The sequence below is a fragment of the Hibiscus syriacus genome, unplaced genomic scaffold, assembly GCF_006381635.1.
Source record: "Hibiscus syriacus cultivar Baekdansim isolate YM2019G1 unplaced genomic scaffold, ASM638163v2 tig00111208_pilon, whole genome shotgun sequence".
NCBI lineage: Eukaryota > Viridiplantae > Streptophyta > Magnoliopsida > Malvales > Malvaceae > Hibiscus > Hibiscus syriacus.
In genome coordinates, this window is record NW_024063020.1 from 1,453,939 (window position 1) to 1,464,120 (window position 10,182).

The window sequence follows — 10,182 nt, forward strand, 5'->3', positions numbered from 1 at the left end:
AAAAATTAGTTATAAAAATGTTAAAATATATGAATAATAAATGAGAGTGATTCTGCTTCATAAGTTTGATTAATAAAAGTATAGTAAATAATTAATTATGATTATATAAGAGGTTAATTAAAAATAATAATATTGAGAGAGGAAAAAGGAAGCAAATGTGCATTGGAAATGTCTTTTAATTTTCTTTCTTCAACCTCTCGCGGCTCCTGCTTACTTTTTCTTCTTTTACTCTTCCCTTTTTAGGATAAAGTATATAAATAGTCCCCACATTTTTAGGGTAATTACATTTTAGTCACTAAACTTTTAAAACTTATAATACAATTATCAAACATTCAGTTCGTTTTCATTTTTGTCCCTGTAGTTACTCCGTTAATTTTTTTTTTCGGGATTTTTATTTTTTAGAGGTTAGAAGTTTTAGAAGAAGAAGGAGGAAAAGAAGAGAGTTGACGGGAGTTTAACTGCTACATCAACAAAAAATTAACGGAGGTAAAGGCAGGGACATTAATGAAAATAAACTGAAAGTTTGATGATTTTATTGTAAGTTTCAAAAGTTAAGTAACCAAAATAAAATATTTATAAAAGTTATGAACTATTTATATACTTTACCCTTTTTTTAATTTTATTTTTATTAAGCAAACCGAAAACAACACAAAACCCCAGATTTTCATCTTCCGATTTCCTCTTTATTTCCTTCCTTTTTACCCACCGTTAACTTCTTCTTTTATCGGAACTCACCGCCGGTCGCCGCCGCAGCGCCGCTTTAAATTGAACATTGAGTTGTTTTTGGCGCCGTCAGTCCAAGTTGAGGGGCGGACTCAGTCGTTGGTGATTTTTTGAAGAGGTGAATGCTGTGATTTTGGTGTTGAGGGAGTGGAGATCGCGTTAGATCTGCTAAAGGATTTTTTTTCGTTAGCTGTTTGGGAATGGAGAGTTGAAAAGTGGTGTTTTTTTCTTTTTGGATGGTAAGCGTCGGAGGGAAAGAGGAGAGAAGTGAAGAGAAAGGAGGAGAGGTGGTAGCTGCAGATGATGAACGGAGCTCCGGAGAGCGATCGTAGAGGGCGGTGGCGTTTTGGTTATTTCCTCACATGGAATGGCAGATCTTGTTAGCTATGGTAATGCCCAACGTGACATCGACCAGGTCTTCCCCTTTTCCCTTTTACTTTTCTTTGTTTTATATTTGAACTTTAAGATTTTGTTTATACTTATTTTTTTTCTTAATTTCGTTGTTAACTTTGTTTCGCTTCCGATTTTTCCCTCAAAGTTTCTGATCATTGGAAGAAACGATGGGTAATTTGGTGGAAATTTTGGATTTTTCTGCTATTTTATGGATTCGCCAAGTGTAGTATTTGGTTCTTTCTAGATTTTCGGAGATTTCGCATAGCTTGGAAGAATGCTTTTTTTTTTAATCTAAATTTAGAAGAACCTGGAGAACCGTGTTTGAAAATGTTGAATCTTTATGTTATTTCTTTCTTATTAGAAATTTCCGAGCAAAAATGGTTGACAACTTTGGTTAATGAATTAGGAAGTTTCATGCTTTATTAGGCAGCAACTTTAAAAATCGACTTGAAGGCATACAGTCCCAATAGTTTTCCAAATTTGATGGCCAAGCCGATATGCTTACTTGTGCAAATGATACATTGACTAATATGTCCTATCAAAAAAAATACATTGACTAATATGCTAAAAATCGGGTGATGTTTATGAATATTGAACATTTAAACATGTATTAGTCAGGAACGGATTGAGTGATGTTTAATTGTGCTGCCTGATGTTTCAAATTTACCAGCTTATAGTTTTTAAGTGACAGCCTGATGTTTCTTGATCATTAAATTACTTTCTTGATGTTTTTAATTTTTATCCTTTTGCGGCTAATCTTTTTTACCTTATGTAGGCATTAATAGCTTTGAAGAAGGGTGCCCAGCTTCTGAAATATGGACGCAAGGGAAAGCCTAAGTTTTGTCCATTTAGACTTTCTAATGTAAGCTTGGTTCCAACTTTTGGAACCTCTGTTACATTCTTTTCATGTGTGAATGCTACTCTGTTATGCTTTCGTTAGATGGTTTTAAGTTGAAATGTACACAAATACTAGTGGAAGGACTTAAAATCATGCATTAAAGTTCATGAGCTCTCATTATGTGGAAGTAACAAGTATATTGACTCAGAGAATTACTGAAGTTTCATATGATTTAATGGTCTCTCTTACATAATTTTTTTAGACCCTTTTTTAACATTATATTTTTATGTAAGTATCAATTTTTTGCACTTACCCTGTTTTCTTCTGTTTAAATTGCAGGATGAAACATCATTAATCTGGATTTCAGGTAGTGGTGAAAGAAGTTTAAAGTTAGCTTTAATCTCTAAAATCATTCCCGGGCAAAGAACTGTAAGATCTTTTGCATTATGTATTTATTATATTAGTAGAAACGTGCACATCCATTATCTGGGTGGAAGCGAAAAATGTGAAATCTTTTAGAAAAAGAAAAAGAAAAAGAAATAAGTTTGTAGTTTGTGAAGGAGAAGGGGGTAGTTTTTCTTTGAAATATCAAAGTGCTGAAATGAACTTGATGCTCTCGTATTAATTAAGTATTTATATAGTGTTCTTGATTTGTGTTGGTGTCTGATTAAATCAGGATACCAACTCAGTCAGGGACTTTAGTATTAGTATATATGTAGATTCTCTAATTTTAACTCTTTTTATCACACAATCTAGTTTTTTTTTCTGTTATGCATTTTTCTTTTGAATTTATACTAAAATTTGTTGTTAATGCTCTATCAGGCTGTTTTCCAGCGATATCTCCGGCCTGAGAAAGATTATTTATCCTTTTCTCTTATATACAACAACGGGAAAAGGTCACTTGATCTGGTTTGTAATGGGACTTTGATATTCTGTTTGTAGATAGATGATCAACTATTATTGATATTTTATCCTCTTATGCGTGTCTGCTTTTGATTTGATGTTGGTTGGCTTCTAGATTTGCAAGGACAAAGTTGAGGCAGAGGTGTGGATTGCAGGCCTCAAAGCATTAATATCCTCTGGTCAGGGTGGACGCTCCAAAATTGATGGCTGGAATGATGGAGGCCTTTACCTCGATGTAATTTCATCTCCATTTGACTTGTTTCCACCAGTCGTTTTTGTATTTTTTCTGTTTCATGAATTGCTTTATATAATGACTCCTGTTTGTACATGTTCAAAATGTGACAAAGTTTTGCCCTTGAATTATTGGTTCTCATGAATCAAGACCAAAACTATCTTTTCAGCTCTTGATGAACAATTATGTAGACACCATTACTTGGTTGTTTGACAAATATAGGTGGTTAACTTTGTATTTAAGGTTTCACTGGTTTATTCCTTTAGTTATGGAAATTCTTTCATTTATAGGTGTAAAAATTTGTGCTTAGTGTTTTTCTTTTTAATTTATTACTGTTATAGTTTCAGTTAATCAATTGTGTTTACCATAAATGTTTATCCGGCTGGTTTCAGGATGGCAGAGATTTGACATCAAATAGTGCAAGTGACAGTTCTGTTAGTGCTACTCGAGATATTAGCTCCCCTGAAGTTTTTGTTAGTTTTAATCCAACACTTCACCTAAGAGTTACTGCCCGAGATTCTTTTCATTCTGAAATGTCACATGCAGCATCAGAAGGCACAAATATGGATGTAAAAGGATCTAGTTCATATGCTTTTCGTGTTAGTGTTTCTAGTGCCCCAAGTACCTCTAGTCATGGTTCTGCATCGGATGATTATGATGCTTTAGGGGATGTGTATATATGGGGTGAGGTTATCTGTGATAATGCTGTGAAGGTTGTAGCTGATAAGAATGCCAATTATTTGAGCATGAGAGCGGATGTACTTCATCCTAAGCCTTTAGAGTATAATGTAGTTTTAGATGTACATCATGTAGCCTGTGGGGTCAAGCATGCTAGTTACAAGGCAAGGTGAAGTTTTTACATGGGGTGAAGAATCTGGTGGACGACTTGGCCATGGTGTTGGGAAGGATGTTATTCAACCCAGCCTTGTTGAATCACTGGCTGTCACTAGTGTTGATTTGTTGCCTGTGGTGAATTTCATACTTGTGCTGTTACAATGGCTGGGGAACTTATACATGGGGAGATGGAACTCACAATGCTGGGCTTCTTGGTCATGGCACCGATATCAGCCATTGGATACCTAAGAGAATTTCAGGTCCTCTCGAGGGACTTCAAGTTGCTTCAGTAACTTGTGGTCCATGGCATACAGCTTTGATAACATCAATAGGACAGCTGTTTACTTCGGGGATGGTACATTTGGTGTCTTGGGTCATGGTGACAGAGAAAGTGTTCCATATCCAAGAGAAGTAGAGTCTTGTCAGGATTGAGAACAATGTCTGTGGCATGTGGAGTGTGGCATACTGCTGCCGTTGTTGAGGTTATTGTCTCCCAGTCTAGTGCTAGTGTTTTGTCAGGAAAATTATTCACGTGGGGGGATGGGGACAAAAATCGGCTTGGACATGGAGACAAGGAACCTCGGCTTAAGCCCACATGCGTGCCTGCACTAATTGATTACAATTTTCACAAAGTTGCTTGTGGGCATAGCTTAACAGTTGGTTTGACCACATCAGGACATGTTTTTACAATGGGGAGTACTGTGTATGGTCAACTTGGGAATCCCTATGCTGATGGGAAAATACCATCTTTGGTAGAAGACAAGCTTTCAGGGGAATGTGCTGAAGAAATTGCCTGTGGTGCATATCATGTAGCAGTTTTAACATCCAGGAACGAAGTCTATACATGGGAAAAGGAGCTAATGGTAGGTTGGGCCATGGAGATGTCGAAGATCGAAAAACTCCTACCCTGGTCGAAGGTTTGAAGGATAGACATGTGAAATTTATTGCTTGTGGTTCAAACTACAGTGCTGCAATATGCCTCCATAAATGGGTATCTGGTGCTGAGCAATCTCAATGCTCAGCTTGCAGACAGGCTTTTGGATTCACCAGAAAAAGGCATAATTGCTTCAACTGCGGACTCGTGCATTGCCATTCCTGCAGTTCTAAAAAGCACCAGGAGCAGCTTTGGCTCCTAATCCTGGGAAACCTTATCGTGTTTGTGATTCCTGTTTTACCAAGCTGAACAAGGTTTCAGAAGGTAGTAATAGCAGGAAGAATTCCGGACCTCGCCTTTCTGGAGAGAACAAGGACCGGTTGGATAAGGCTGAAATAAGATTATCCAAAGCTGCAACTCCTTCTAACATGGACTTGATTAAGCAGTTAGATAGCAAAGCAGCCAAACAAGGAAAAAAATCCGAAACATTCTCCTTGGTTCGATCCACTCAAGCACCTTCTTTGTTACAGTTGAAAGACGTTGTTTTGTTTAATGCTGCAGATTCGCGAAGGACACTGCCTAAACCGATTCTTACAGGATCTGGAGTAAGTTCCAGATCTGTTTCACCTTTTTCAAGGAGACCTAGCCCTCCTCGTTCTGCGACCCCAGTTCCTACAACATCTGAACTTTCATTCTCCAAAAGCATAGCTGATAGTTTGAAAAAAACAAATGAACTTTTGAACCAAGAAGTGCTTAAGTTGCGCTCACAGGTAGGAATGCCGTTACTGGTGCTTTCAATATTGTATTCTGTGGATGGGCCTTGTGGTTAATGAATCCATGCAAATCTGATGATTGTGGATCTATTCCAGGTTGAGACCCTAAGAAAGAAGTGTGATCTCCAGGAAATGGAGATTAAAAAATCAACAAAGAAAACTCAGGAAGCTATGCCACTGGCTGCAGAGGAGTCGGCAAAATCTAGAGCTGCGAAAGAAGTTATAAAGTCACCAACAGCTCAGGTTATCTTCGGCGTTATTGTTCTCGCTATTGTTTACTTGAACTCTCTTTTAAGGAAATCTGTTCTTATTAACTTACAAAGCAATGCTAACATCATCTTGATAAGCATAATGGTTTTCCAACAAGTTTAGCTTCTCAAAACAATTTATTGACTCTTTTTGTTTTCTTACGTGTTGAACTTTTTATTTTAGTGATTATAAAATTCTTTGCATCCTCATTATGAGACTTGGTGTCACTTTGCGATCCTAGCCTATTTCTTGCCTTGCCAATTTGCCTATCGTAATTCTTATTGCAATTTGTTTCTATACTGCTTCTCAGCTTAAGGATACGGCTGAAAGGTTGCCACCCGGAGTTTATGACACAGAGAACATCAAAGCAGTATACTTGCCAAATGGCTTGGAGGCCAATAGTGTTCACTATCCAGATGCAAATGGAGAAGGACTTTTAAGATCTGATTCAATTGGTGGCTCTTTCCTTCCTTCCCCTACTGCACTTGATTCTAGCGCAATCGGTGGCACCAAGATCCCTGGCCAATTACATAGGGAACCAACTGGAGTCAATGGTGGAGATGAACATTCTGTGGCAAGACTGCTCAATGGTAGCGGGGGTTTACTGGGAGGTAATGGTAGTGTGGCAGCAGCTGTCGATGAAAGGGAATCTGGTTCTTTTGGAGATGGCGAAAATGGAATGAAATCTAGAACTTCTGCATTGGTTACTAATGGCAATCAAGTGGAGGCTGAGTGGATTGAACAGTATGAGCCTGGAGTCTACATAACTATTATAGCGCTGCGGGATGGAACTAGGGATCTCAAACGAGTGCGCTTCAGGTACATTTTCTAGGTTTTTCTTTTATCAACACTTGTTTTGTCTAAATACAACATTAACAACAGAAAAATTAAAGAAATCAAAAAGAAGAGATGAAGTGAAAACTAGTGATTTGTTGATTTAACATTAGGTTTTACCTCAGTCATCTTAAATCATTTTATGGATGTGGGATGTTGAGAAATGTTCATATATGCAGCCGGAGAAGATTTGGAGAGCACCAAGCAGAAACTTGGTGGTTGGAAAACCGGGAGAAGGTATACGAGCGATACAACGTTCATGTATCAGACAAAGCATCGATTTCTGGGCAAACTGCCCCCAGATCGCAAGGAGCTTTCTCACCCACGGCTCAAGTGTAATGAATAGTTTCTGCTCTCATTTTGTGCCACTGATTAGGCTATAAGGAGCATGGAAACCCCCTCCCCCTCTTTTTTTTTTTTTTTACATATTTTGACTGCCCCATCTATAATTTATTTTGTTGCACTTAGTTTTCTCCTCCACAGATATGGTGTATTGCAGTATATATAAGACCCCCCTGTCCCACTTCTCCATCCCTTTGAATTCTAATTTCAACATTTCCTGCCCCACTTCTCTTTTGAATTTGACTCTGGCAGGGTTACACTTAAAGTTCTTTCCATCTTTTGAGAAGTAATTTGGACAATCAACCCGTTGAAAGTAGACTCTACTAATCTTTGGTTAAATTCATTTATTAGTCCTTGTATTGTACGTAAATTATGAATCTAGTTTATGCATATTAATTTGATTATGGTCTTGGCTCAAATAATAAAGGTTAAGTTTATTCAGATAAATTTTGTTAGGGCAAAGTACACAGTCTCCCAACTATAAGATATTGTTTTATCAAATCTTTCGACTATTAAAAATTATAAAATGATTCTCTAATTATATATTGTTGTTTTGTTGAGTCTATCGACTATTAAAAGTTACAAAATGGTCATTTGTCTATTCATTATGTTCTAAACTCGTATTTTTTCCCTAAAAAATGGATGATTCTCTAGGCTGAATGTTAATATGTAGACTGTTATATGATAAAATTCGATCTCATAATTTCAAACGACTATCATATCCTAGTTATCGTTCAACTTAAAAAACCGTAACTTTTTTAACTAAATAGGACGAGTTTAAGTATCATATTTGATTAGCTTCACTTAATTATTGTAGTTGATAGGGTTGGTTGGATATAAGGGGTCAGCATTCGATGGAGTTTAAGTTAAAAAATTTTAAGCTATTCGAGCTGACGAGTTTTATTTTATAATTTGGAGTTAATTTGAAAGTTTTTTAGTCGAGTCGAGTTTATAAAATTAAATTCGAGTCGAATTTTTGAGTTTATATATAAAATTAATTGTAAATATTTATAATATTACAACATTATATGATTCTAATTTAAATTGTATTTTATAACCATATACGAGTGGCGGATGCACTAAGCCCTCATAAAGTGCATCCCATTATTTTAGAAAAGTGGTTAAATTTAGCTTAATGTATTAAGAAAAAAAAAGAAAAAAATTATAATTTTTGTATACCCATTATTTTTAAGAAAAGAAAATTAAAATTTTGGACCACATTCTTAAATTTCTGGGTCCACCACTGATATAAGATACATACTTTTCATATTTTTTTAATATGTGATTTACGTATATCATACAAAGTCGAGGGATTTCACTTAAACTCCAACTTGAAAATCAATATACTAATTACTAAAATTTTGAGTTATTTGAGTTGTATTTTACAACTCGATTTGAGCTTGAAATTTTTTCAAGTCAAGTAGAATTTATGAAATTACGACTCGAAGTCAACCAAGTTGACTTTATGAAATTACGACTCGAAGTCAATCGAGTCGAATCGAAAAATCGATTTGAATCGAAAAATCGATTTTTCGAGTCGAGTCGAATTTTGCTCACCCCTATCTGGATATACATAAACAATGGAATGTGCATTTTATTTGATGCCTAATATTCAAAGCTCCCAAATTCAAATCGATGATTTTTGGATTTTTTTTGTTAAATTTAAGATTTTTTTAATTAATCTTAGGTAAATATAAAGTATTAAGCGTTTAAACTTCTTACATTTATAACACTCGAAATTGAAACTTTAAAAAGTAATAATTATCTTTTTACTATTAAAATCGTTTTATTCGTGCGAACAAATGTAAATAATGGACACTAGTTTTCCAGAAGTCCACTGGAATTCCTTATTTGTATCCAAGTCAACCACGTGCATCCATTTATGGAGTATTAGTTGCCCTACTTGGGGAGTATTTATTATTCATATTAGGATGTTCAGGTTTTTTGAATTTCAGAAACGGAATTATATATTATATAATTTCTTTTTCAGTACATAGATCCAATTTTAAAATTTATTTTTTTAAAAATAAAAATATTATTAAAAAAAAACATTGTCTCCTTTCTCTCTCCCAGCTTCCCCTTTTATCCTCCTCTCTCGTGTATAAAAGTCTAACTTTTAAAATTTTAAAAATAGATTTATTTTCGTCTAAGACTTTCAAAACGTAGTTCGTAATATACTTCACGTAATATTTGTTTATTCTAAAATCTAAAATCTTTTTTTTTATTGATGATGTCTACCTAAAACCTAAAATTTTATTTATGTATGTTCTGAAATTTAATTGTACTCACCCGTTCAAAAATTGTGTTACTAGTCCATATGTACTCATCCCTAAAAACATTTCTAGATCCGTTATTGCTTGAGTCCATATCAAATTCTCGTCACTACAAATTGATTGTCCCTACCTAACTACATAGTAGTGGTCTAGGGAGCGCAATTGCTAGAGCACAAGAGAATGAAGAGTAATGATTTCAGCAAGAGCAGCCGGACGAACTACTATAGTAAGTCTAGTGACTACTAAAGTAGAGTTGAGTCTAAAGGTATGGTATAACAACCTTTTCGAGCTAGCCTCTGGGATATCTTGTAAACCCCCGTGATGTGGTAAAGGGAGGATATTAGGGGAAACAATGAGTGGGGATTCCCCTGCAGAGAGTCGGATGAGGGGAAACCTTCACGTCTGATTCGGAGGGTGGGGATATCCCGACCCTACTATCATTATGCCTTTGCAATGTTACTTGGTTCAACTCTATTTGTGACTTTTTCTTGTATGTGGTACTCTCTATCTTCTTGGGTAGATAATCGATCATCTTTCATTTTGATAGTGAGTAGTTTTTATTGATTAAACAGGCATGTTGCTCTAATTTCACCACCCAAACGTGTTGCATGAATAAAAATTCAATCCCCTCCTGATGCAGTGAAAGAAAATTCACTCTCATTTCCTCCCGTCGCAGGAATAAATCTAAATCCTCGTACATTATTAGGGGTTTGGGGGTGAAAACAAATGTGATGTTCGGTTAGTAGGTGGGTGGCGATAGAGACAGTCGTCGAATATGGTAAAAAATAGCTGATGATGCCGGTGAAATAGGTTTTGAAGTTAAGGATTTTACTTTTCTATAATTTTTAACTTTTTTTTTCAAAAAATAAAAATTTTCAAATTATATAAGCGTAACAAGTGTCATTAAACGAGAT

General features: G+C 35.6%; 1 pseudogene; it reads left to right on the forward strand.

Annotated features, from left to right (window-relative positions):
- The first annotated feature begins 617 nt into the window (after nucleotides 1–617).
- On the forward strand, nucleotides 618–7,150 carry LOC120155868 (annotated as a pseudogene).
- Nucleotides 7,151–10,182: the final 3,032 nt, after the last annotated feature.